Source organism: Etheostoma spectabile, unplaced genomic scaffold, assembly GCF_008692095.1.
Source record: "Etheostoma spectabile isolate EspeVRDwgs_2016 unplaced genomic scaffold, UIUC_Espe_1.0 scaffold397, whole genome shotgun sequence".
Lineage (NCBI taxonomy): Eukaryota > Metazoa > Chordata > Actinopteri > Perciformes > Percidae > Etheostoma > Etheostoma spectabile.
Window position 1 is genome coordinate 176,955 of NW_022605601.1, and position 26,579 is coordinate 203,533.

General features: G+C 41.5%; 1 protein-coding gene across 1 annotated transcript in view; it reads left to right on the forward strand.

The window, feature by feature from the left end:
• Positions 1–26,579, forward strand: part of sorcs2 (sortilin-related VPS10 domain containing receptor 2) — a 530,001-nt gene that overhangs the window by 32,299 nt on the left and 471,123 nt on the right. The gene's annotated exons all lie outside the window — the stretch shown is intronic.

Consider the following 26,579-nt stretch of genomic DNA (forward strand, 5'->3'; position numbering starts at 1 on the left):
TGGTCCCATGACCAGTGGCGCTATCTCAGGCGATGCTGAATTCCAAGCCAGGCAGGAAGCCATCTAATCAAAATGTGCTCAGTGGCTGTGACCCTCATTTGCTCTGGCCTGCTCCGTTCTGCTTGTGCCTTACATGTGAACCCTCTCAATCCAGTAGGGCTGGTCCACTTTACAGCCACAGTCTTTTCCCAGCATGAGCTGTTGTGTAGAGTTTTGTGTGTTGACCCTTAAATGGGTGCACATCCTGGAGAAGACTGAATCCTCTTTGTGAACTAGTCCACAGGGGTCAGATTCAGCCTGACAAGCTGCAAAACCAAACAGAAGAGTCAGATTGTTGTATCTGGGCTGTTTCTAGACTGGTCACCTCTGAGGGGGGTGTGACCCTGGAAGTGGAGGGCTTATGGACTGGCTTGAATACTAATCACGAGCCTTCTGGTAACATCTCTTTTAAACTAAGCCATCAGAAGTTATGATAAGATTAACGCACTATGATTTAAGTAATTGTGTAATAAAATGGCAAAGACAGGTGGTTTATTTGTGGCAGAATTTGTGGCATTCACAGTCCCTGCAATTGTCTACATGCACATTAAGCGATTCATTCTCAGCTTGTTTTGTTCTGAAATGGAAAAGATATTTGCGGAGAGACAAAAGAATTGCATGCGTCCCCAAAGTAGCTGAGCAGCTGTGTAGGTTTGTGTGATGTGTCAAAGGCTTTGTGAGTCCCACTGCAGCAGGAGAAGCACATTGTGTTTTAGTATGGAAATCTGCAAAGGCTCAATGTCCCCACCTCATCCAGGTGTGTTGGTTGAATCAGCTGAAAAAATGGTTTCTCCTTAAGTCCTTTTTAGAGAAAGGTATTATGTTGAATTGTCCTGTCCTTACAGCTTTTTATGGCTGCTCACGCACTGTGGACCTTATTGAAAACATCCTAGAAACAGAACATTTTAGCATGGGTATTCTTGTCCTTTAGACTCTGCAGACCTTTACAGCTTACACTTTTTCAGTTTCAATGGAAATACGCACGTTGTTGCTCTACCTTTTGAGTGGGGATTTGGTGTGGATCAAAGCCTTCTGTAGCCCTTGGTGCTTCAGTGATTCATGGTCTGGACTGTGCTGAAAATACAGGTGCAGTTGGTGTGCAGCTTTTTGTGAAGAAGAAAGAAAGTAAAAGGGCCAGTCTTGACCTTTTGGCAGAGACTGCGCCAGCTCTTTGACAATGCCTTGGAAACCTAACACTTTGACATTTACTGTTTGTGGTGGAGCGTAGCCGCTGTATTGCGTTGAATGGAAATGCCCACAAATGGAAATCAACTGGAAGAGCAGGTTACTATATTCAACACAATGATATTTTTCAACTAAAACTTGTAACCTTTTTGTCTGTTAAATTATCAGTTAAAGTTTGTAGGTGTAAGTGTGTAAATCCTTGAATCCAAAATTTTCTATGTCGTCATCATCATCATCCACAAGTCAAAAGTCTATGCTTCTGATTTTATGTTTTTGTTTTCTGGGTCTGTCGACTCCTTCTGCAATTGACATGACCAGTTGTAATGTAATTTCAAATCCAGTTTACTTTCAATGTGTTATATTAAACTATCACAATCAGGCTATAGCTAAGATTTCAGAAAACCTAAGATCAAGGAGTACAAGCCAGCCCAAATGTGTATCTGCTTTTCATTCTAGAAAATTGGTAATCCTTTTTTGCTTGTCTTCAAGTAGTTACATTTAAGTCTAAAGTCTAAAACTACTAACGTTACTTGATACAACATATCTATAATTTAAATACAAGTTGCTTAAACCCCCAAATATCCCCCAAAAATATAGGGACATGATTTTAGTGTCATCAGTGGTAGCTGTGGCCCTATTCACAAGCAAAACAGATCAGTGGAGGAACTGAATGGAGTTTTACGTGAGTAGTAAAATAATAGGCTATACACACTGTATAGGTAGATCTTATTGGCTTTACCAAACCTAAAGTGTGTCTTCACTCTGAATCCATGGAACTTTACTGTACATACCATTAATCATATTAAGGTAGCAATTACTGAGGGCAAGTAGTGTATCTGTCTGTCAAGAGCTAACACCCTATTTGGTAATAATTGTTATATCCACCAGTTTTTACAAATTCATACAACTGTTGCATTTCATTTTGCACTTCACAAGTGAAAAGGTAATTGTAGGAATAAACCTGCATGCAGAATGGTGCAGGTGCAACCTAATGAAAGCTTCCTATTTGCTATGTACCTATGGAAACTTGATTTGTAACTTAATTTTAAAATGCATAGTTTCATTTTCTTACTTACAAGTTAGGGTTTGTGTAGCAGTCTTGTTTAATTTCGTAAGCTACACCACCAGGCTGGTCAGAACACAATTACGTACGTAGTTGACCAAACCTGACCAACAGAGTAGCTTTGTGTCCAGTAGTAGGGTTATCTCTGTTCATTCTGCTGGGCAACACTTACCCAGTCTGGTATTCTGTGTCCCACACAGGCTTTGGCTCATGTTGTGACACAATGAAGACTTTACTGTGTCTCTTTTTGTTTAGATGAATCACCCTTGTCCATGCATAAGTCAACATGAGATTGTTCATGGTGACATGGGGGTGCTGAGGGGTGGGTGGTGACAGCAGCTGCCATCTCCCAAAACAAGGCGCCTTCCATCCCCTCTGACAAGCTTCCATTCAGACAATGGCTCTTTGTAGAAGCTGAAACGGCTTTACCTATAAGAGTCTACCTGTCCAGTAACACCTGTAATTAGTATGGGGGACCTTGGGGGCCAATGGTTATTATAACTGAGCAGAGCTGTGATGACTTTGTGATGAATTTTATACTATGTATTTATACTATATGTTGATGCAAAAGGGTAGCATCCATGAGTTTAGATACTAAAGATGATTTCAAGTTGTGTATTATTTTCTTTTGTAAAATTATGTTTTGTTCTCTGTGCCTGTGTACATGAAAACACCTGGAAAAACTGTAGGCTGGGAAAAGTGCACCTCTTCAGTCTGTTCTTTTTCTTTGATTGTATTCTCAGTCTGTTCTGCCTGTGTGGGTGGAAACTTTTCCTGCACCTTCTTTTTGTCTGCTGGGTACTCCTTCCTCCTCACCAACTTACAACTCTCAGGAGTGTCATCACTCTTCTCCTGTAACTTCACATCTGAGGATGCATATGTGATATAGAAACTTCCGTTCATCACTGCTTTTTTACTGGCAAGTTCTATTCTGTAGTGTCCATCAGCAGAATAACAATCTGGTTTATTGCCAATTAAGTCTTCACATAAAGTTTGGAGAAACACCATCTGTCTGTAGATAATGCATATTGGACACATCATCAGCGATGAGCCCAGGATCATTGGATGTTTTAAGTGTGATCATCAGACACTTGGGTGACCCAACCGGGGATGATCAGTCTCCAACTTGTGTCCAATCGATCACCCTTATTGATCCACAACCACCTTGAAGCCTTTTCCCCCGCTTTAGAGATGTTCCAGATGGAACCCTCTGATGCCAAGGAGCCTGAGTGCCCGGTGAAAGAGACTGCAGCCCACCTCGATAAGTTCACAGCGGGCCTCCCATCCATCCCCTCTACAGGCCTCTAGCTTCTCAAGGTATTTGCCCCCTTACGCTCATGGGCTTCCTCTCTGCGGTCCTCCCCAGGGGACTGTAAGTTCCAAGATCACTACTTGCTTTGAGGAGTCAGATGTTAAGACCACGTCTGGGTTGAGTCTTGTTAACACAGTGTGCTCTGGAAACTTCAGCTGTCTCCCAAGGTCCACTTTCAGCTGACAGTTACGAGCCGAGGCCAGCAGCCCTGTGGAGGTCTTCCCCTCTGCCTGTGTTTTCTTCCCTGCCATGACAAAGGTGATGTTGCGCCTTGCTGGGAGCTGCTGTTGCTCTGTTGCATTCCTGTGCGGATAGTATCTGTTACTGCCTTCAACACCTGGTCATGGCACCATGTGTTCCTACGCTTTTGGGCAGCAGCTCAGAATGTGCTCCAGTGATCCTCTTGCCAGGCACAACGGGCATGCTGGAGTTTCCACAAGACCCCAAGTATGCAGATTGGATGGGCTTGGGGGGACATCGTATACCGACTGAATCAGAAATTTGAGTCTTACTGGTTCCTGGTTCAAGAAATTTGCTTTATTGTTTTAGTACAAGGCAAGAAAAATAAATAGAAAATAGAAGGAAAAAAACATACAAATATAATAACCTGTAGGCGGACTTGTCCCCTTCAGGAGCTTGACAGATTGGTGACGGAAGGGTGCAGCTGTTGGTGTACAGGGAGAAGAGCGCATGGAAAAGGACGCGGCCAAAATTCTTGAAGCCTAAAGACATTGCACTGCAGAAGTTGGGACTCAAACCCCTGTCCCTGCAGTTCACACAAGGTGTGTGGACACGGGGTATGCACTGTTACCATTCTGCTACTGACGTACAAAAGCTGAAAATAAGAACACCATCCATTTCAGCATGAAAGCATTATTTGAATTCCTGTTTGATCCTGACAGTGATTACAAGTTGTTGCAAACAATTCTCACTGCAGGTGTGAATCGAACCTAAAGACATTTGTGTAATGGCGTGTCCTCTGTGTGTGTTTGTCAGCATGAACGTGTCTAAGTACATGTTTGATACTGTATCGCACCATGCATGTAAAGAGAAATTGTTTAGTTGTTCAGTGTGTTTGCCGGAAGGGGAAAACTGGAATATAGTGCCAGTCAACTGTGACAATTGAAGAAATTGAGAAAGAGAGAGAGAGAGAGAGAGAGAGGAGGATGTGGAAAGAGTGCAAGTATCTGACATGAATAATACACCTGCATTTCAAAAGACCTACCTGCCTAGACAGTCCTGTTGATGCTCTACCAGTATGAATATGCTAATAGGAATTAGACCATGCAGTTGCAGCTCCTGTGTGGATGTTGTGCGAAATAATAGAATGTGCCACCAGTGAAACCGTGTCAGACCTTAGCGAATGCGGAATCTGTCGACCCAGTCAGCTGAAACCGATATAAAAACTGTCACTACACAAACATGGAGGCATACAGGAAGGATGTACATGTAGTGTCTTTCACCAAATGCCATTTAGACACCCTTTTAATATATCAGGGTTTCCGCGGGGTTTTAAAAAGTATTGAAAAGTGATAAATCAAAATTGTCAAATTTAAGGCCATTAAGTGTGTAAATTTAGTCTCAGAGGTTTTTTTTTTAAATTAGGTATTATTTTTTTCAGACTATCAGGTGTCCTATTCTGATTGAAATTCTATCCTGCGTTTGCGTTGTCCGTTTAATATGGGCTTTGGCGTGTCTGGGCACATAATCGATCTTTCGTCTCCGTCTATGTTTGATGCTGACGTCATATTCAGTGGTCGGTTCGACATCATCTCAGAATACTGCGCGCCCAGCCGAAGTGGCTGGCTTACGTTTTATTTTAGACTTGCTTCAAGCCAATCTTACACGACTGGACAAATCGTCGTCTTTTAATGGGCAAATGCAAGTTTTCTGTATAGCTGGGTGAACAACCCAGAGTTTAGGACTGGCTCAGGCCTGTAGTAGGGTGGCCATGGGCGCCCACACCAACAAGCGGCGCGGAGCTCTGTGGTGTCTGGAACACTGCAGTTAAACACCACCTATTTAACTAAATAAAGAATTTCAGAGCTGTTTAAAGAAATGCTTCCCGACTCCAGGGCTACCAACTCTCACGCATTGGCCGTGAGACACACACGCATTTGACTGTTTCTCACGCACCTCAACGCCACACCCCCGATTTCTCACGCTGTCGGTCAAATTTCTTAAAGATGAGTTTATCTATAGATCTACTTGTTGAGCCACTTATGATCGACTAGATGTGCTTTCAGAGACTGTGGGGGGGTCAGAGCGCTCCCTGTCTGCGGAATTTAAATTGTCGCAAACTATCACAGACCCGTCCGTCGCTTCGTGTCCACCTCTCTGTAAAAATAGATGTGAGCAGCGCGGCTGGTGGACCCGCTCTGCTGTGGGCAGTTCCGCGTTGCATCCGTGCGTAGAACCTCCGATAATAGCAGCGTACAGCCTCCTCGTAACTGTTGTCAAATGGGCCTCTGTGTCTGTCAAACGGTCTGAGTGAGATCCACCATATGAACGGAGCAATGACATGCACAGCAGATATATATTACAACTCTCCAAATCTCGGACACAAGAGAGGGAGGAGTTATATTTTGAATGTGCACAAAGTTGTAAACATGAGCAAAAATCTGATGATCTCTAAATATCTAATGTAACTGTAAATAATTCATTCAATGTTTCATAAAATGACAAAAGATTTATTTTCCCAAAACGTAAATACAGTAAGTGCTGCACAGAGGATGAGGCCAAACATTACTGAGCCTGGCACAAAGGCTAAGGATTAGAAATTATGTAAATCAGTGGTTCTCATTCTTTAGAATTTCAGTGGTCTTAGTTGATCCTCAACATTAATTTAACTTTGGGTCCCGGTCCTACACCAGGGACCCTGGACCTGTTCACACAGACCCAAATCTTCTCAGCTGTTGCTGACAATATACTGTCTCTTCATGTGGTTCATTAGTTTGGCACATTGTCTGGGTCAGTTCTTATATCATGAAAAGTTAATAATGTAAATGCTGAATGCCCTAATACCTGTTGATACTACAACAATGCAAAGGCTCTTAACCCTACAGTTTTGCACATATTATGCAAGACTTAATTTCTCAATTTCTTTGCACAAAACTCTCCAGAAAGTGCCATTTAATGGTTAATTAAAAAAAAAAAAACTGGGGGGCATACCCCCAGACCCTCCCTACTTTGGATCTCAGTTCTCAACTATCCATTCTCTTCATTGCATATTTATGTAGTTTGTTTTACTTTTATTTACCAAGTGAAATAAATATGTGCAAGATGTTGTTAACGTTATGTTGTCTCTAAATCTATTCATTTCTGTATGTTATAAATGTCAAAATCTGTGTAAATAATAGAAAGGTCGTGATTAACACTTGCAATTCATTGTCGTGATGGTTTTTTAAAAAATTCTGAAGGTAGTAAAAAAGGTATTAAAAAGTAGTAAATTTAACTAAAGGATTGCTGTACATACCCTGTATATAGAGTGCATAGAAGTACGGGAGGGGTATGGAAGAGAATTAAGGCCACTGATAAAAAAATTATTTGAGTTCTGACTTTATTCTCAGAATTCAGATTTTATTCTCAGAATTCAGATTTTTCTTCTCAGAATTCTGACTTTAATCTCAGAATTCTGACTTTAATCTCAGAATTCTCAAAAGTCAGAACTCAAATACATTTTATCATTAGCCCTAATCCTCTTCCGTAGAGGGGCATAGTGTCCCCTTATAAAATACTCCATGTGACGTGCATAGGGGTGTTTGGTCCTCCAGGTGCTGCCAGTTCCCATGGATTCTCCTGTGGCATTTGGCTTTTCAAGGCTTAATAATGAAGCTAATGACTGTCACTAGTGTTTGATTAAACCCCTGCCCCGGCAGCCTGGGGGCTCAGGTGTACCGGTTGTAATTAACACATGGTAATTAATTTACTGAGGAGCTAGAAGAGGATAAGGGTGCCCCAGAGGTTAAAAAAACCCACTTGTTACAGGAAATGGAATGAGCTGAATGTCGCAGTGCTCGACTGTGAGTCAAACAAAAAGGGATGCCTTCAAATTCCATGTAGCGGAATCCTTTACAGCCTTTACATGGCTTGCAGTCCATCCAATCCTTTGTGTCATCCCTGGGAGAAGTTACTGTTGCAACTTTGCATTCACCAAAAAGTAGTTTGAATGAGAAGCTGACCAAAATTTGTTTGGTCAGCTTTGAAAGATTCTCTACCCCTTATTTGGATATTAAATGAGAGCCACAGTCTGTGGCGATTACATCTTGAAAAGTAATTTTGCTCAGACCCAAAAGACCGTATGTCTTCAATACAATGTAACTGGCTTAAAGCATTTCACATAACTTGGCGAATTATGTCTCATTGCAGTCACTTGAAGCGTGAAATTATCTTGCCCCCACCGGCAGGTTTTGTAAAAAACAAGCAGCTTTTTCTAAACATGACTCGTTGGCATGTACAATATCTGCAGTGATTATTTGTCTTGCTTAGAAAATACCATGAAGAGCAGCTGGATGTCATTATAACAGGCTCAACTGGACCTGCAGATCTCCAGGTCTCAAGAGCTGAGGGTCAGAGGTAGCTTCTCTTTCCCTACTCCCTATATGATACTGTCTGCATCACAATGTGTTTGAATTTTACATGATTAGGCAGTGGAAGGACTGACTTGAAAGATATGTGGGTTTTTTAAGCTGGTATCAATGGGTTAGCCTGGAAGAGAATTAAGCAGATAATGCATTGAACATTTTTATAGAAGACAAGCTATATCCAGAACTATTATATTCACTTGCAAACTCAATCCACAGAGAGACATTAACGTCTGAGCTCTCTACTACAGCTTTCTGCAGTCACACAGGCAGGATGTGCTTGTTCAGTCTACCGTATATCTCACCCATGCTCATCATCTCGCTTTCTATCTTTTCTTCCGCCCATTCTATTTTTCTCTGAACCCACCTTCCTCTCTTTAGTTCTGTTTCACTTTTTTTTCTCCGCCTCCACAGTGACTCTTTTCTCTACTTGAGCTCAGAATCTCTTCCGGACATTGCTGCGCTTGTAAACGGACACATTGAGGGGTGTTGGCTAAATTGTATTCCAGGTAAAAATGTAGACAACGCCACCTTTGGACTTTAATCCAAAGAATGCCCAAAGCTTGGGATTCAAACCCTATGCATTACTTTTAACTATGTGTTCTTAGGACCATGGGTTCCCGCAAACACAGGCAAGGCCACAATTAAAAACTCAGACATAGATCCAAAAATATTAATATACTGTATTAAAACAATCAAATCAAATTAGATATAAAGGAAAATAAGTTGTAAAAGACTAATACCTGGAATTTAAAATAATCAGAAATAAAACAAACAGAATATCAAAATGGAGTAGATAGATTAGATTATACTTTATTCATCCCACAGCGGGGAAATTCCCTTATTACAGCAGCATTTTCTACAAATAAAAGCAAAACAAACAAACACACAAGTAAACACACAACGAACAAGCAAACAGACAATGAGCAGAAAGTATGGCTGAATGTAAAGTGGCGTAAAATACTAAGACGCGGCAGGAGTTACAGCCACACTTAACAGGAGGGGCAACTACAAACGTGGCCTAAGACTTCATTGAACACAACGAAAAGAAAACAATAGTAAGAAAAAGTCACAGCAAAGGCACGCGTTAAAACATGCACATAAGAGAAGAATTTAGCCACTTCTTTCCTATATATGTGTATATTCTCTTGTATCTCTTATAAGCACACTTTACTTATTCACTAACTAAAACCATAAAAAGGCATACAATTCAATAAGCCAAGATTTAAATAATAACGAATCGAGTGAGCTTGTGTAAAATTCTTACTAAACAAAAAGCAGCAGTAACACTCCACTCTGCATGTACCAGCCCAGTCTCATGGCATTTTTTGAAATGGTCCTTTTATTTGGTCATGTTATTTAATCTATTGATTTGTTTACTGGTCACGTTAATGTTGTTATTTTTGTGTGTTTTTGTGATGTATTTTGAAGTAATGTATTTAAATGTGAAGCCTATTTCGTGATAATAGCACAGTTATGGTGGTGAGTGGCAGGTTGGTCGGGGTGGTGGATGGGTCAAACAACACGGGACCTTCCTCCTGGAGACCGGGGATCGCGTCCCGAGTGTTGCAGTTCCTGTCTGCGTTATTCTCTTCCTAACCGCAACCGTGCCGTCCTGTTCCCTGCGTGTGGCGTTTCGTTTCCCCGTTGTTTTGTGTCCCTGCGCTCAAGGCTCGCATCTTGCGTGTGGTGGTCCGTCTCATTGCTGTGCCGTAGGTCTGGGTCCCGAACTTCGGTTTTTTTTATGGTACCGACCAAATGTTTCGGTTTTACACAGTATCAATTAATGCCTCGTCTTTCGGTGCCAAGTTTCGGTGATTGGCTGTAACGTTAAACGTGATTGCGTTACCCAAGAAAAATACATACATGGTACGCCCGACAGACGGGTTTCACGTGCACTGTTTTGAACCTGTTGCGAGCAACGTTGTACCGCTTAAATGCCACCTAGACGAGCTACCGCTGCGCGCAGCCTGCGCAGCCCTCCTCCTCTCAGCCGCCTGTGGCAATGCAAAACCAGAGCCGACTCCGAGTGATTCAAAATATCCACCACCGCCTCCCCCTCATCAAGAGAGAGGCTACCGAGGACGGCACTGTTTCTTGGGATTTCAACAGGTTTATGTTTATTAGCTTTATCGTGCAACTTAACCTATGCATCGTCGTGAGTTTAGCGTGTAGCTTTGTTATTGCTGCTGTAGCTAGCTAAAATCAAAGCTAACATTTACAGACATACTTTTGTCCCATGTTTGGTAAAAATATGCTATCCATTGGGTCGCTGGTAACAGCAACCTATCTTCACTGTTATTTTTATATCTCTCACTAGTAGCCTCTGATCTGATGGTGTTATTTTCTTTCCTTTCTCATAATTGATATTATAAAACGTGTATTGAAAAAGGTATCGTTCAGGACCGATATCGAAGTAAAGGGATCGGTTTGGTACCGTTATCGAAAATTTTTTGATTGATACCACCAGCCCTATGTGCTGGCCGGCGTGTGGCATTTGATTCCCCATGTTGCGACTTCCAGACAGCCCAGTGTCATGGCAGTTCAAAAATCATGACATGCAAACGTAATAAACGTGAAATCGTGACATGTACACAAACATATATGCTGGACCTTAACGAGCCAATCTTAAATGCGACACATGAGCAGCACAGCACATGGGGACATCGGTCTGGAAACATTGTGGAATCAACTACATTTTGCAAACTTAAATGACATAAACACGGTAACCATACCATCACAAGCTCCATACCTCGCACACGGAAGACAATGCAGAGTGGAAGAGAAAGAATTGCCAATGGTATTTATATCTGGGGGTACTGATTAACTCACTTGCTGCATTGGTCAATTGCGTGGGTGTGTCAATTTAACCTGCCGGTTACACTCCATCTACAGTCTTTCTTCCACTTACTGTTTATCCTCATGGATCTTCTCCTATTTCATGTTTATTCTGTCATTATCCTCACTTTTCTTACTCTCTGTCATGGCATGACACACAGACACAGACACACACACACACACACACACATACACACACACACACACACACACACACACACACAGTCTGCTGTGGAAAGATAAGAGGTGTGTGGAGATTAGCCCAAGAATGGTTGTCTTAAGCAGGCCAATATGTTAGAGGATATAACGGGAAACACTCTGTTAGCACTTCTGATAGCCACCTCAGCTAACACAGGTTTATGTACACCACTGCTGATAATCAACTCAGCTAACACACAGAGGGACAGGCATGTGATTGTAGACACTTCTTCTAACTCTAATATTTTAGATAAAGCAGAACTCTGATCCCAGTTTTCGAAAAATGTATCATGGTCAACACAGAATGGACCCATTTCTTTGACAACATTTTCAATTCATAAATAGTTGTATTATTATACACTGGTTGTATTGGTACCTACAGGTGACCCTAAAACAAACACTGACCCCTAGATTACACCAGGCACCTACGCCACGGCCGCCGCCAGCAATTGTGGCCTCTCAAGACAATGCTTATGATTCCACCAGTCGCTACGCTGTGCGTTCTAGAAGCAGCTCTCCACTATGCTCTATGCTATACTAAAAATACGCACCAGGTCAATTTTTGACGGACCTGGCCTCCAACAGACAGAAAGTAAAAGGGCTAGAGCAACATGTAGGGAGTAGAAGGGCTAGAGCATCAGGTCAATTTTCAAAGTAAGCACCCTGTCCAGACTATGCGGTGCCCTTTACCCGGCCTAAAGTAACCTTTTGTCAGCTAAATTCAACTAGCATGTGTTGCAGCTGTATGTCTATACAACATACAACCTCAAAATAAGAAGAATGTAGCATAATATGGATGTGAAAGCAGTTATAAATAGCCTATGTGACAATACAAGTTCTTTGGTTAAAATCAACAAATAATCATGATCACAATATTGATCAAAATTATTGTGATTAACATTTTGGCCATAATTGTGCAGCCCTAGTCAGCAGTCACACATCTGTGCCTTCATAAGCTTGTTGAACTGCCTGCATAGTCTTTGGTTACAGATGCACTTGCACTTTGCTATTTTCTCACTTATTTTCAACAATATTTAACCACGCAGCAAGAATGCTGCCATTTTATCACGAAAAGTAACTGAAAGAAACCGGTAGCAAAAGAAGTGATTCAGTTGTATGACTTTATTACATGGCTTGGTTGAATTCTAATGTAGAATGGGGTCAGTTATTTTCTTGATAACAGACTGTTGCTAAGTATAACACCGTTGCCATAGACGTAGTTCTGATCACTCTGGAAAGAAGTCCGGACAATGTGTCAGCTGAAAAAAGTGGGGAAACGTGGAGCAACTTCTGTCCTCCAATTCAAGCAACGACAGCAGGTCTGGTGAGCGTCTATTGCTACATCTTTATATACCGTCATTGATTGCTACGCAGTAACAGCCATAGGGACAACAGTGCTAATTAGTTAGCTAGCTAGCTTACATTGCAACATGTTTAACGTTAACTTACAGGTGTGTCAACTTGCAGCGGCTGTGCAAAAAGGAAATGAGATGAATGAGGACATAAACGTCAACATATATATTCCCAAAGAAGCCACTCACCGTGTCTCACTTCACCGTCAACGGAAATGTTCAGTTTAGAGTGAATTAGAGCAGCCGATAGCTAGCTAGCTCACTAAAACGCTTCAGCCAATGTTAATTTTTGCAGTGATTAAAACTGCAGCTGGGTAATTTGTCCACCACGGCAGCACCCCATAAAATATAGCTATGGCTACTACTGCAGCCCGTAAGATGGTGTTGAGGAATGGACGAGTGGTTGCATTAAGCAGCTACAGAGTTTATGTCGCTATGGACACAGGATTCCAACCGTAGAGACGGAACGGGCTATTTTCTTTAGGGGAAGCAATACAATCGTATTTAAATTAAAAAAAACTCCCATTTAAATCAACATTTTGTGTCAAACTATTGATTTATTTTTTTAAGTAGCCATGTAATAAGGGGAAAAATGTAGAGTGAGACGGTTGTTGTAGCAAATACAACCCCTTCAGGCTGCTTTGCGTTGCTATTTGCTATAACGATCACCTTGCTCTACATTATCCCTTATGACCGCATGTGAAGCTGAGACTAATAGCTACGGCAATTGCATGGTGTTAGTAGTCGTGTTTTTGAGGATTGAAGAAGGTATCTTTGTTTCAGCAGTCTCCGGTACACAGACACACAAGCATGTACATGCTAAAATTGCTAGGTCTTTCCTGTGGGGAAACAGGAGCAGATTTTTGCAAGAATCTTGAAATATCATGGCTAGCTCTGTAGCTGGCTCTGGGCTATATTAGTTGCTACTAGCATAAGAAACCAAAGTCTCAGTTTGCATTGTGGGAAATGTATAAGTGCCAGGTTTTGATACATAAGAGGCATGTATGGAGTAAAAAAAAAAGTATAATTATTTTTTGAACTGTCCATCAGGTGGTCCCAGTGTAGGCTGGTGTTTTGAAGCTGTCTCTCCAGCTGTACTAAAACATGTTAAAAAATGTTCAGATCAAATCAAAGCACATCAAATGCACATCAAATGTATGACTTTATTCATTAACTATCCCCCCCTAAGGGCCTACTGTAGGACTTTTCCAACCCTCCTTTGGTAGATACTGGTCTTTGCTCCATCAGGGCAGCCAGCCAGCAAACAGTTTCTTTACATGCTATTTATTCTATGCTTACAATCATGTAGAACAATATGGCTTAACATAGCATTGTGTGTAATTAAGTGCTTTGGTTGTCTTTGCGTCTTTGGCAGAATTGTTGAACAATACAAAGCTACTACCTCTACAAAAGCAAGATACTTGGGTGTTCATCAAAGTGCAGGCTGCCAAAATCATCGACGAAGCTAAAAAACATCCGTTCTCTAGGGAAAGCCTTGGCAGGCGGCAGTGGTCCAATCCTACAGCGCCTGAAGGAACAACACATCCTGGGTATACTGTAGGTAGCTGCCAGCTTGCTTTTTCTGTCTGTATACACTCCTAAAGCCTTGCAAAGGTAACTGTGACTACTCTAATATCTAAATATTAAATAGCTTAAATGCACTTTGTCTTTTTACACAATTTTTGAAGCAGTATAGACATATGTTGGAGTATATTTCACTTATTCACAATCAAAGATTAAAGGTGCAACCTTAATTGATAAATTGTTTAGTCCACAAGATAGAAGAAAGTCAAAAAGAAATTCCCAGATGTCTTGAAATGCTTATTACCAACAGTCCAAAAAAAGATATTCATTTTGCAATCAAAATAACTGATAACTCTTGAGGATTTGACAAAAACCTGGACAAATAATTCCCATCTCATAAAGTTAATTTACAATGAAAGGGTGTTCATTGCTCCAGTAAATTGGAAGAACCTGGCAAGAGCTGACCTGGCAACCGGAGATATTATTAGTCCTCTCAGCTCATCGAACCCTTTTGCTCAGCTATGAGCCAGAAAACTAACGTTAACTCAAAGTCAGTTACATTGTGTGCGGTTTATAATCGGTAAAAATAATTTGAAAGTATGTTTTCCAATAAGAGAACCTCAAATCAGTGTAAAGATTTTCACAAACAAATGATGCACATGTTATTTACAAACCAAAACAATTAAATGATGATCGTAAATGTTCATCAGGGTTAGGGTTAGTTTTCTGTTAGAAAAATAGTACTCTTAATAATACCAGAGCCTGACTAATAGATCAGTCGATTTAAACTTTTAATCACGATTAATCGCATGAGCGTCCTAGTTAACTCGCAATTAATCACACATTTTTTATCTAGGGTTAGGAGCAGTAACTTAGTTTACATCGACAGCACGGAGAGAACTATCTGGGAGCTTGCCATTCAAAGACCCTTTTCTTTATCCATTTCTGCTGAATGGGCTTTGTTTCTGATAGCCATCCGATCTCGTTCATGGATGTAAGAACTGTTCCGCAGTCTGTCATTCCGCTTGCACACTGTTTAGTGTAATTGAGGATCTGTGGACCGCATGCATGAGAATGACTTAAAGGTCCCATGGCATGAAAATTTCACTTTATGAGTTTTTTTTAACATTAATTTGCATTCCCCCGGCCTGCCTATGGTCCCCCAGTGGCTAGAAATGGTAATAGGTAGGTATCAGGTCTGCCTTTGAGAAAATGTAAGCTCAGGAGGCCAATCTGGAATCTTTCCCCTTATGAGGTCATAAGGGGCAATTTCAGCACCCCTCTCTCTGCTTCGCCCACCAGAGAATTTGGCCCACCCATGGCAGAGAGATATCATGGCATTTAAACGAGCAAAGTGGCAGTTGGTCAAGGCCACACCCCATCCTCTACCTCCCCCCCCCCCCACTAGGAAAGCTCATTGTGGGACTGGCTAGTGGCTGTAATTCTGCACCAAGGCTGAATTTGGGAAAGAGACTTCAGATACATATTAGGGGACCACTAATGTTGATATAAAAGAGACCTCATATACAGTATTAGGGGACCACTAAGGTCTATATAAAAGAGACCTCAATATAGGGCTGGGCGATATATCGATATAAAAAATATATCGATATATTTTTTAATGAGATATGGAATTAGACCATATCGCATATATCGATATAGTTTAAATTTACGCTGTGATCCTCCAAGCAAGCTACTGCCCTGGCGCTCTCTGCACTGCTCCCCATGTCCCCGCCCTCCTCTTTCATACACAGAGGGGGGAGAGGGCAGGAACAGACACTCTTAACAAACATGGAGGAAGCAACGATGTCTGCGGAGCGTACGGAGGATGAATCGGTTAGTAAAAGAATAAGCAGTGGCTCAGTAAATTGGAGATGGTTCGGATTCAAGACTATGAGCAACAAATGCACGTTTATAGTAAGGAGTGCATAAACAAATTACAGCAGGGGGTCGAAGCACTACAATCTTTTTCACCACCTAAAACAGTGACACAAATGCAATACGAAGTGTGTGTGGAAAGTGCGCGCTGCAGAAGCCCCAGCCACAAGCCATCGACAACCCAAAAGCTCAGCCCCCGAAACAAAGTTCACTGCAAACTTCATTTACCCGCGCCGTGTGCCTTATGAAAGAAAAGTGACACGGTGTACTATAACTAAAGCCGTGTCCTATCACATCGCTAAAGATATGGCCCCTATTGCAAATGTGGAACAAGTCGGATTAAAGAAGCTACTGAAAATGAGGACCCGAGATATGAGCTTCCCAGTCGCAACTACTTTGCACGAGAAGCACTGCCACTAACGTACACTGATGTCAGGCAGAGCCTTGCTGACCGGCTCGCTAACGTCACTCATTTGCGTGTGACAGCGATATTGGTCGAGCAGGACATGTGAGTCTTACATGAGCGTGACAGTTCACTTCATTCAAGAGGGGAGATGAAATGGGAGATGAAAACAGCGTGTCTTCAAACAAGTTATTTCCCAGATCACACCGGTGAGCATATCAAAAAAGGTACTCCTGTTGTATACAGTATTTATTTTTACATTTTTTTATTAACAGCTGAGCTTTTATTTATGAAGCAGGTGAAGAAACCTGTTAATTATTATTCATTTGATTTTGCAACTGTTCACTGAATTGCTGGTTTCAATAAAACTACTTTTGACATGTCATATTTGGCTTTGACTTTGACTAAACATTGCTGGGAAAAAATATCGGGATATATATAGTATATCGATATTCAGCCTAAAATATCGGGATATGACTTTTGTCCATATCGCCCAGCCCTACTCATATACAGTTAGGGGACCACTAAGGTCTATATAAAACAGAGGACTTCACCACGTATTAGGGGACCACTAAGGTCTATATAGAAGCATCCAAAGAGCACCATGTCATGGGACCTTTAAAATAGAAGTAAGACGCTAAGAGGGTCTAGAAGTCGCTAAATCTAGTGAGAAAGTCGCCAAGTTGGCAACACTGTCCACAACCTCCTGCAGCTTCCTGATTTCCCAAAATATGGAGCAAATCATGAAAATCACAGCGGAATCGTGTGTGTAAATTGGCTGTTAAAAAAAAAGTAGTGACGTTTAAAAGGAATTTTCTTAAATGCGTTCATTTGGAAAGTCCTAATTAAAAACTTAAAACCCAATATCATGACATTTTGGAGTTCATATTTTTATTTTGAATGTTTTTTATAATACAGTAGTGCTACAATATGTCTGCCTGATGCAAAATGGCAGCGGGAAGGCACATAACACTGATGAATACCCACTTTGGGACCACAAAGCCTCTTTAACTGCCAAGTCATTCATCTTCCAAAACATAGACAGTCTTCACTAGTGCCAACTAGCTCACTTCCTGCTCAGGGCTACTTGGCTTTGATTGCTGCCTTTCCTCCAGTTGTCTTTTCCCGGTGCAGTCTGCCCAGAGCAAGAATATCTGTGATCCTCAATCTGTCTTTTGGGACGATTGCCTATTATGTCTAGACTCTAGAAGGGATGGTGATGTGGCGTCTATTGTCAATGGAACACAAAGGGGGGTCGATAGATGATAGTGCTAGTGTCTAATAATTTTCTGTTTAACACATAGTTTGCATATTTTAAGTTGATTCAATCTTTTAAATAGGGATCATAATTTTAAAAGATCACGTTAGTGCAACTCAGTAACACAAAGTAGGTTAGCAGTCAGATGGAAAGGGGTGCAAAGAAAAGGCATCAAAGTTATTATTTTCACTCAGCTGTCCTGTTTATTCCCACCTCCACACCCACTTTCTTTGGTTACACGGCTTTCTTGGATTACTGCTTAACTCCAAACCACACATACCAACAAGCGGGTCAATGGCGACTGGTTCTGGAGGGAGTCTTTAAACTGAAGGCATGCTGGGTATGTGGCACTGAGCAGTCTGAAGGGGTTTGAGACTCAGCAGCTGTCCTCCTTCCCACAATCCTTCACCTGGAGCTGTCCTATCAAGTTATCTTGGTTTAAACAGACACAGATGGACATTAATTTACCTGAATATAACCCACACATTAACACAGCATACATTATAATTTACATCTGTCTGTGGTTGAAAAACATTTTGACAAGACGTTTGTAAAAAAAAGTAGAGAGTGCACAAAGCAAGGACAACAGACTTTTGCTCTGTGCGGTCCCCTTCTTGTCACCGGGAGCGCGTGCCAGCTGCTGACCACTTTCCAAACCACTTTCAATGCATCTTCTACACCCCATATATGCAATAAAAAGATACTGTTTGTGTCTGTGTTTTAATCAGTTACATGTTTTCATATAAAAGGAGTTTTACACACTACCTTATCAGAGCTGAATATGTCATGACTGTAGCCACTACAGTCATGTGTAGTGTTATAGCCTACATTTTAAGTCGTCTTGATTTGGGTGGTCATGTCCATTTATAAGGGTTGGGAATCTAAATTAGTTATTCAAAATGTAAATTGCATCACACCACAGTCAACTGTAATCAATTAAAATGTATTTATGTATGTATATATATACACTACCGTTCAAAAGTTTGGGGTCGCATTGAAATGTCCTTATTTTTGAAGGAAAAACCCACTTATCTGTCATTTCATGAAGAATAACTTTAAACTAGTCTTAACTTTGAAAGAAATACACTCTATTACATTGCCTAATTGTGTGGTAAATGACTATCTAGCTGCAAAGTGTCTGGTTTTTGGTGCAATATCTACATAGGTGTATAGAGGCACATTTCCAGCAACTTCACTCCAGTGTTCTAATGGTCACATGTGTTTCCTCATTGGGCTAGAAGGAGCGAGTTGATGGATTAGAGAAAACCCTTGTGCGCAATCATGTTCACACATTGAAACAGGTTTAGGTCGTTACCCAGAGCTACAAAACGACCTTCTTTGAGCATGATTGAGTTTCTGGAGCATTCACATTTGTGGGGGTCAATTAAACGCTCAAAATGGCAGAAAAAGAAAACTTTCATCGAAACTCGACAGTCTATTCTTCCTTAAAAATGAAGGCTATTCCATGCGAGACATTGCTAAGAAATTGAAGATTTCCTACAACGGTGTGTACTACTCCCTTCGAGGACAGCACAAACAGGCTCTAACCAGAGTAGAAAAAGAATAGTGGGGAGGCCGCGTTGCACAACCTGAGCAAGAAGATAAGTACATTAGAGTCTCTAGTTTGAGAAACAGACGCCTCACAGGTCCCCAAACTGGCATCTTTATAAATAGTACCCGCCCAAAACACCGTAAGTGTCAACACTTCAGTGAAGAGCGACGCTGCCGGGATTCTGGGCTTCAGGGCAGAGTGGCAAAGAAAAAGCTACTAGATGGCCAATAAAAGCAAAGATTAGGGGCAAAAGAACACAGACCATGGAAGTGGACAGACTGGAAAAAAAATGTGTGTGGAAGGATGAATCCAAGTTTTAGGGTGTTTGGATCACAAAGAAGAACGTTTGTGAGAGCAGAACAAATGAAAAGAATGTGGAAGAATGCCTGACGCCATCTGTAAGCATGGTGGAGGATATGATGGTCTGGGGTTGCTTTGGTGCTGGTAAGGTGGGAGATTTGTACAGGGTAAAAAGGCGATTCTGAATAAGGAAGGCTATACTCATTTTGCAACGCCATGCCATACCCAGTGGACAGCGCTTGATTGGAGCCAATTTCACCTACAAACAGGCGACAATGACCTAAACACACCTCCAAATTGTGCAAAGAACTATTTAGAGCAGAAATAGGCACTGGTATCTATCGTATAATGTAGAGTGGCCAGCGCAGTCACCAGATCTGAACCCCATTGAGCTGTTGTGGGAGCAGCTGACCGTAGGTTCGCAAGAACGTTGCCCATCCAACCAATCCAACTTGTGGGAGCTGCTCTCTGGAAGCGTGGGGTGCAATTCTCCAGATTACCTCAACCACAATATTAACAGCTAGAATGCCAAAGCGTCTGCAAGCTGTATATTGCCATCATGGATGGGATTCTATTGCGAAAGCCAAAGTTTGATGTAACAAAAGATACGTAGTTTCCAAATACAAATACAATTCAATTCCAATACCTTTCGGTCAATTGTCTTGCACTCTATTTTCTATTCATTTACACAGACAGGATGCGTGGCTGAATAAGTGAATGAACTTTTGCAGGGAGAAAACACAAAATTGTTTGGGTGACCCCAAACTTTTGAACGGTAGTGTATGTGTGTTGGTCAGTTTGTCCCATTTTTGCAGCAATGAAATGATGTGAGATGAACAAACTGAGAAATGTATCTTTTTTAGATAAAACCAATGTTGACAAAGTTTCCTTTTTGGTACATCATTTGAAATTGGGAAAAATTATAAGTTGGGAAAAAGGGTTATAAATTGCAGTATATTTCAGAATATTGCCATATGTTTAAAGCCACAATAATATTGTATCATGATGATATCGTATCGGAAGGCGGTTGGTGATTTCCACCCTTATTTATTAGAGTACCAAGACTTTACAAAATGTGATGTTAACTAGACGATAATGTAACCAACAATGTGAGACAAAATTTCCACCAATTACAGAGCTGTTGGGCAGACCAGTATCAAAATGTATCATCATGCTTTTCAAGGAAGTGATTCCACATCAAATTCCGATAGTTAACAGCTTTAAACAGCCAAGAAGGACACTTGGGTTTGTGGGAAGCAGTCTTGCGTACAGTCTCACATTCATGCACGACATGATAATGTACCCAGAGAGTGTGTGCATCAAGGTGTGGCATTGGATGGCCATACCTGCATTGTGTTCCAATGACTGAGCAACAGAGGTGTTAGACATGTCATGCTGCGTTCATATGCTTGACGTATCTGGATATTGTGTGTGTGTGTGTGTGTGTGTGTGTGTGTGTGTGTGTGTGTGTGTGTAAGCTGGGATATGAATACAGTGGAATATGTTAAACGATGTTAGTAGATGTTGCACACCTGCATATATATATGTGTGTGGTTGTAAATTTGACAGCAGCTGTTTTTAAGCCAGAAAGGGGCTAATGAAATGTGACTGCAGTGCTGATGCTGGGCTGTCAGCCAGTAAGGCCTCATCTCTAAATTAACATGGATTTGATTAGAGTGCTGGTGGATGGGGAGATCTTTCCACAAGCACTGACAGAGCACCAAAAGGTTACATTTAACAAACTGGCATCATGTATGCAACAAGTTGTTTTTCCTGACACATGGCTCTGTGATTGTGGAAGTTCTGTGTGCAATAATGTGAAGATGTAACTTAGTGGTTCAAAGCAAACCGAAATGCAGTCGTAGTTCACAAGAGAGTTCTTGATTGGAGGAGGTGTTGATATTGGACTTTCTTACAAACAAACCCCTGAGTGTGGTACTCGAGCCCAGAGTGCTAAGTTTGCCAATCAGTTGGATTGGGAAGGTGTAGGTGTATGTGTGTGAGGGCTGAGGGAAGGGGTGTGGAGCTTCTTTATGCAAACTGGTGAGGCTAGCTGGTCCAGGCTAGCTGGGTGTTGTTTCTGATGTGTTGGAGAACACTTTTCTCAAATCAGAATAGGGGTGCCACAGTGCGCTAGGTGTTGAGACTAGACACTGCAGACTTTTTAGGTACAGGGACGATGGTGGCTGTCACACTCTCCTGTGACAGTGAAATGTCAAACAGGTCAGGGATCACCATGGTCAACTAGCCTGTTGGCACATGTTCTTAGTAGAGATGCACCGATTGACCGGCCGCTGACCGGAATTGGCCAGGTTTCACGTGACCGCCCATGACCGGCAGGTCAGACTGACATATGTCAATTTTATGCTGGTCAAATGCACTTGGGCGCCGCATGTTTAACATCGCGCAACATCAGCATCACATGTGCACACGCACCGCCGCTCCATCAGCTGATTTTGAAATGTCAGAAAAGCTCTGCAGAGCAGTCTGCTCTACTGACTCAGGCGGACGGTCAGCTGCTCTCTCTCCTCTGAGGCTGAACAACTGGAACAAGAAAACAGCACTCACAGCTACAGCATATCGGAAAATACCGTTGGGCACACTGACTTTGATGAATTTAATGTTTATCAGACCCCAGATGAGACAAGAAGCTAATGTTAGCGAACGCTGAAGTGGCGGACCCTCTTCCTCCGACACCCCGCTGCAGGAGACACTGTGTGTTTTCCTCCAACACGTTGTATTAACGTTACTGTTTTAAAGGCTTTCCAGGTTAGTGGGGATGCATACCGCTCCAAACCAACATTAAAAACGTAGTAATCTTCCCTCAGCGTTTAGTTTTGTTGCTAAACCGTGTGTAGAATTAACGGTGACGTTAAATCATCTGTTTCAGGTAACAGCACCCTAGGGTACTGTCGATTTGCTGAATTGTTCCAAGGTAACCGTAATGTTAGCAGATAAGCCCGTTGGTATCGTTCCTGTTTATGTACAAAAACAAATACAGCAAACTTGCTAAAAAAAGGAACTACACGTTGTTTTCAGGTAACTGTTGACGTTCAAACAGGCCTATGTGTGTTTTAAAAAATATCTTTAAACTGCAAGACTATATTTATTTTATTTCTATTAGTTCTTTATATATTATTTTATTGCCATTACCTGTTTCCCAGTTTTCATACATACAGAAGTTTAGTTTGATAAATTTATCAAATTTGTTTAGTTGGATATCGAATGTGAAAAGAAGGAAATTGTTCTTCCATAACATTCGATAACATCGATGTCGCACAGACCGCTACAGGAAATCATTGCTACCACAGGCGGCTGTGGCTCAGTGGTATCGGAATCGGCTAAAACGGTTTCGGCAGGCCAAACTCAATGAAAAATTGGAATCGGCTTTGAAAGTTGTAATTGGTGCTTTTCTAGTTCTTAGTACTTCTTAGTCATAGTAGAATGTTATCAGGCCTAGCAGCTTTACTCATATACACAATCAGAAGGATTTTTCTCCCATCTGCTGTGGATACTGACAGAGGCCAGCCCTTTAGAGGCAGACAGCTCTCTGAATCACCTGCCACACATTGAGTTGTTGGTGTTATGGTCTCTCTCCTGATGTCATGGCACAGTCACACCGCTTTCTGTGGCCTTTGGTCATGCTGGTCTGGCTGTGTGGTTGGAGGATGTTTTGGACGGTGTATGTATGTTAATGTGTGTGTTCATATTTCTAGTCATGTACAGAAAACAGCACACACAGTCAGTCACACACCCTGACCCTGTACATTGTTTTAAGTTCAACCCTAACATGGCCCTTCTGCATACAGTAGCACACACACTTACAAAAACACACTTACAAAAACACACACACACACACAATGTACAATTACCTCCCGTTGATAGCTACTCCCCTTTTTAAAACGTCACTTTGCACAGACACTAACCCAGAGCTCACCGGACCATTTATGAGATGTTGAGCACTGTAAACTCATTAGCTCACATGTAACTTATAGATAGACTGCTTGCCCTGCCCTCCCTCTCTTCTTTACCACTTTTCCCCTGGTCTTTATATTTTCATTTAGTACCGAGGCACAGAGGCGCAAACAAGCGAAGGGGACATAATTGCGGGTGGCGACTGGGGAGCTGAGTCTTTACCCCGCTGTGTTTATTTACAGCGCCAATGAAAACGACACTCGCAGACCTCTAATGGAGCATTTGTTTCACTCTCTCGCCTTTAATAGCTCCCCCTCTTACTTTTCCCTTTGTTTGGTTATGGCTTAATTTTTTCTCAGGATTGCTTGGTCTCTGGAGGAGAGACACTCTCCCAGCTGTAGCCTCTCGGAGACGGTTTCATCAAAATACTCAGTCCATTCCACGCCCACACAGGGGCTCATAGGGCGTGGCCGGGCAAGCTGGTGTGTCTAAAGGCCCTCCCACACAGCCATTTACTTGCTTTTTGTTTATAGTCGTGTGTGCGAGTGTGTGTGTGTGTGTGTGTGTTGTGTGTCCCGTGTGCGTGCTTGTGTGATTGTACGTCTGATGTGTGGGGCGCTTCTGGCCGTAGATGTACGAGTCACAGCGTAGCGGGCATGTCTTACCTTGTATTATGTGGTTAAATGCTGAACCACAAATGCTACCCTCCTTGTTCAGTATCTACATGTCAGCCATTGGAAAACAGATAAGAGAGAAATCGCCATTACAACAGCTTGGTCAGTCCACGACGGTGATAGCTATGCTTGCGAGCTCGTCCGTATTCAGATGCCCACATATCGTGTTGGTGTAAACGTGCTGGGAATATCCTGGGGCCAGTTGGTCAAAGGTAAATTGATCGACTTTGGATAAATCTTGAAAAAATGGGTTGTTCAAACGGGAGAAAAGGGAATCTGAAATCAGATTAGATCACGGAATCCAATCCTAGTTTTAATCTGGATCAAACCTCCAGTTTGTGTTGTTCAAAACTTGTCCGTAAGATTTGAATAACTTTGATCCAAAAAAACAGGATTATCCTGATCCCAACAGGGGGTTGGATTTCAAGGTGGATTCCAGGAACAAAATGTAGTTAAACTTTAAAATTTGTCAGATAATACATTTGTATCATTTAGTGTATATACTTATATTTTTATTTTGCACTTGACTTGTGTAACCGTTGTAACGGTAGATAAAGTAGACATAGGCTACCAATTAAACTATTCAGTATAGTAAAGTAAAAATAAAATAAAAATAAAAATGATCCTGTCCCCATGAAACAATACCCCAAGCAGATTTTAATAACAAACAAAAATAATATATTAAATTTTTCTGTCATTCATCACTGGATATTAATTTCAAAGAAACAATCATCAGAGATGAGCCTATATCAAAAATAATTTCTGGTCTCTTCTCCTCAGATGAAGAAGAACCCTGAACATGTTAACTATTGGACTTTTAGCCTTTTTTAAGACGTTTTCAAAATATTCACAATGTTAATGTATTTGTTTTTTATTTGTCGTGGCTCAAATGAGGGGTCATAAAGGAAATTATGAATGGAAGTGGATGTTCATGTTGTTTTTGTGTTTTGTCTCAAAATAAGAAACACTTACAGTGGCCTCATGTTGGCTCTTCTGCCTGTTCTTTAGCTGGTACCCCTCATTGTGATATGTTGTCCAATTTAAAGCACTGGTAATCCGGATATGGTAATCTTGAAAACTGTGTAGTTGGATCAGGGTTATCCAGTCCAGTGTTGCTTTGAAAAACCGGCATAAAAGTAAGAATATTAATGAGAACTGGGACAAATGAAGAGTCTTCCTGCGGGCTTTCTATACCACGCTAGAATGGCTTGAAACAAGGTAACCAAGTTACAGAGTCCATGGTAGAACTTCAGACATTACCACAAAGTTATGAAATGCGTGTGGCAGGGCACCTTTAAGAAGTATCCAAGTACCTGACCTCTGGGGAATTATCGCTGTATACATGGATACTAACGGGGGAGAAGTCCTCAAACAGTTAGAGATCAAGACACGATATTGTTTGACTGACCGCCTTACATTTTATACCAAACCATGTGTTGTGAAGTCATGCCCCCCCCCCCCCCCCCCCCCCCCCCCCGGTATTTTTCATGTGCCCTACAGTATACTGCAGTAGGCATTAGTGCCTGTGTGCCTCTGGAGTCTAATAATTGTCTGACCTCTCCGAAGTTTAAATGGTGTGGTGATTGAGTAGCGAAATATCACTGCCGTAAAATCTCATGCACACATATAAACATGCACACACACACACACACACCACACACCACACACACACACACACTAAAGCTTGTGAAATGCATATTCTCATTTAAGGTTAACAGTTGAATAGTAGCAAACTCCAAATGCCAGTTCAGCACAGTACATAAAACTGTTGTGAGTAATAAAAACTATGAAAAATGTTGTAATTCTCAGTATAGGAAACACTGTTATCTGGCCAAACTTGTTTACTTTGTTATAATTTAGTTAGCCACTCCGCTTCCATGCCACAGCACTCTGGGGTGAAAGTAGAACCTTAAAGTTCTCTAAGTGCAACATTTCTGCTGACAACCATTTGACATTTAGTAGGTTTTTGCCTATCTTAAATATTTTTCCCATTTTGTTTCTTCCACTCTCTGTCCTTCCATTCTTTAAACTGCTGGACAAGGGGACATTGATGACACAGTTGAACATTTGCCATCACATTAAAGCACATTGTTGTCTCTGCCACCTAAGTGAAGATGATGGCAGCACACCGTTGATATTCTAATATATGGAAATACCACTTGATTTATGCACCTGAGCTGAGATGAACGAGAAAAGCAAAACGGCAGGGTGACAAGGACATCATGCACTTTAAGGCATCACAGATGACTGCAGTAGAGTGATGGATACTTAGTGGGAGATTAGTTATGTCTGCATTAATCTGCTCGCTCGTGCTTGACGCTGCTGCAAAAAACAACAAATTGATATAAATCGCAGAACTTGTTCTTGCTTAAGAGAGAGAGTGAAATAGAAGAAGTGTAAAGTGACTCTGACAGCATACCATGTTAACTTGTCAGTACATTTGAAATATGAGCTGTACTTGTTTTCTTGGACTCTCAAGGAGGTCAGACACATTCTTACACACAC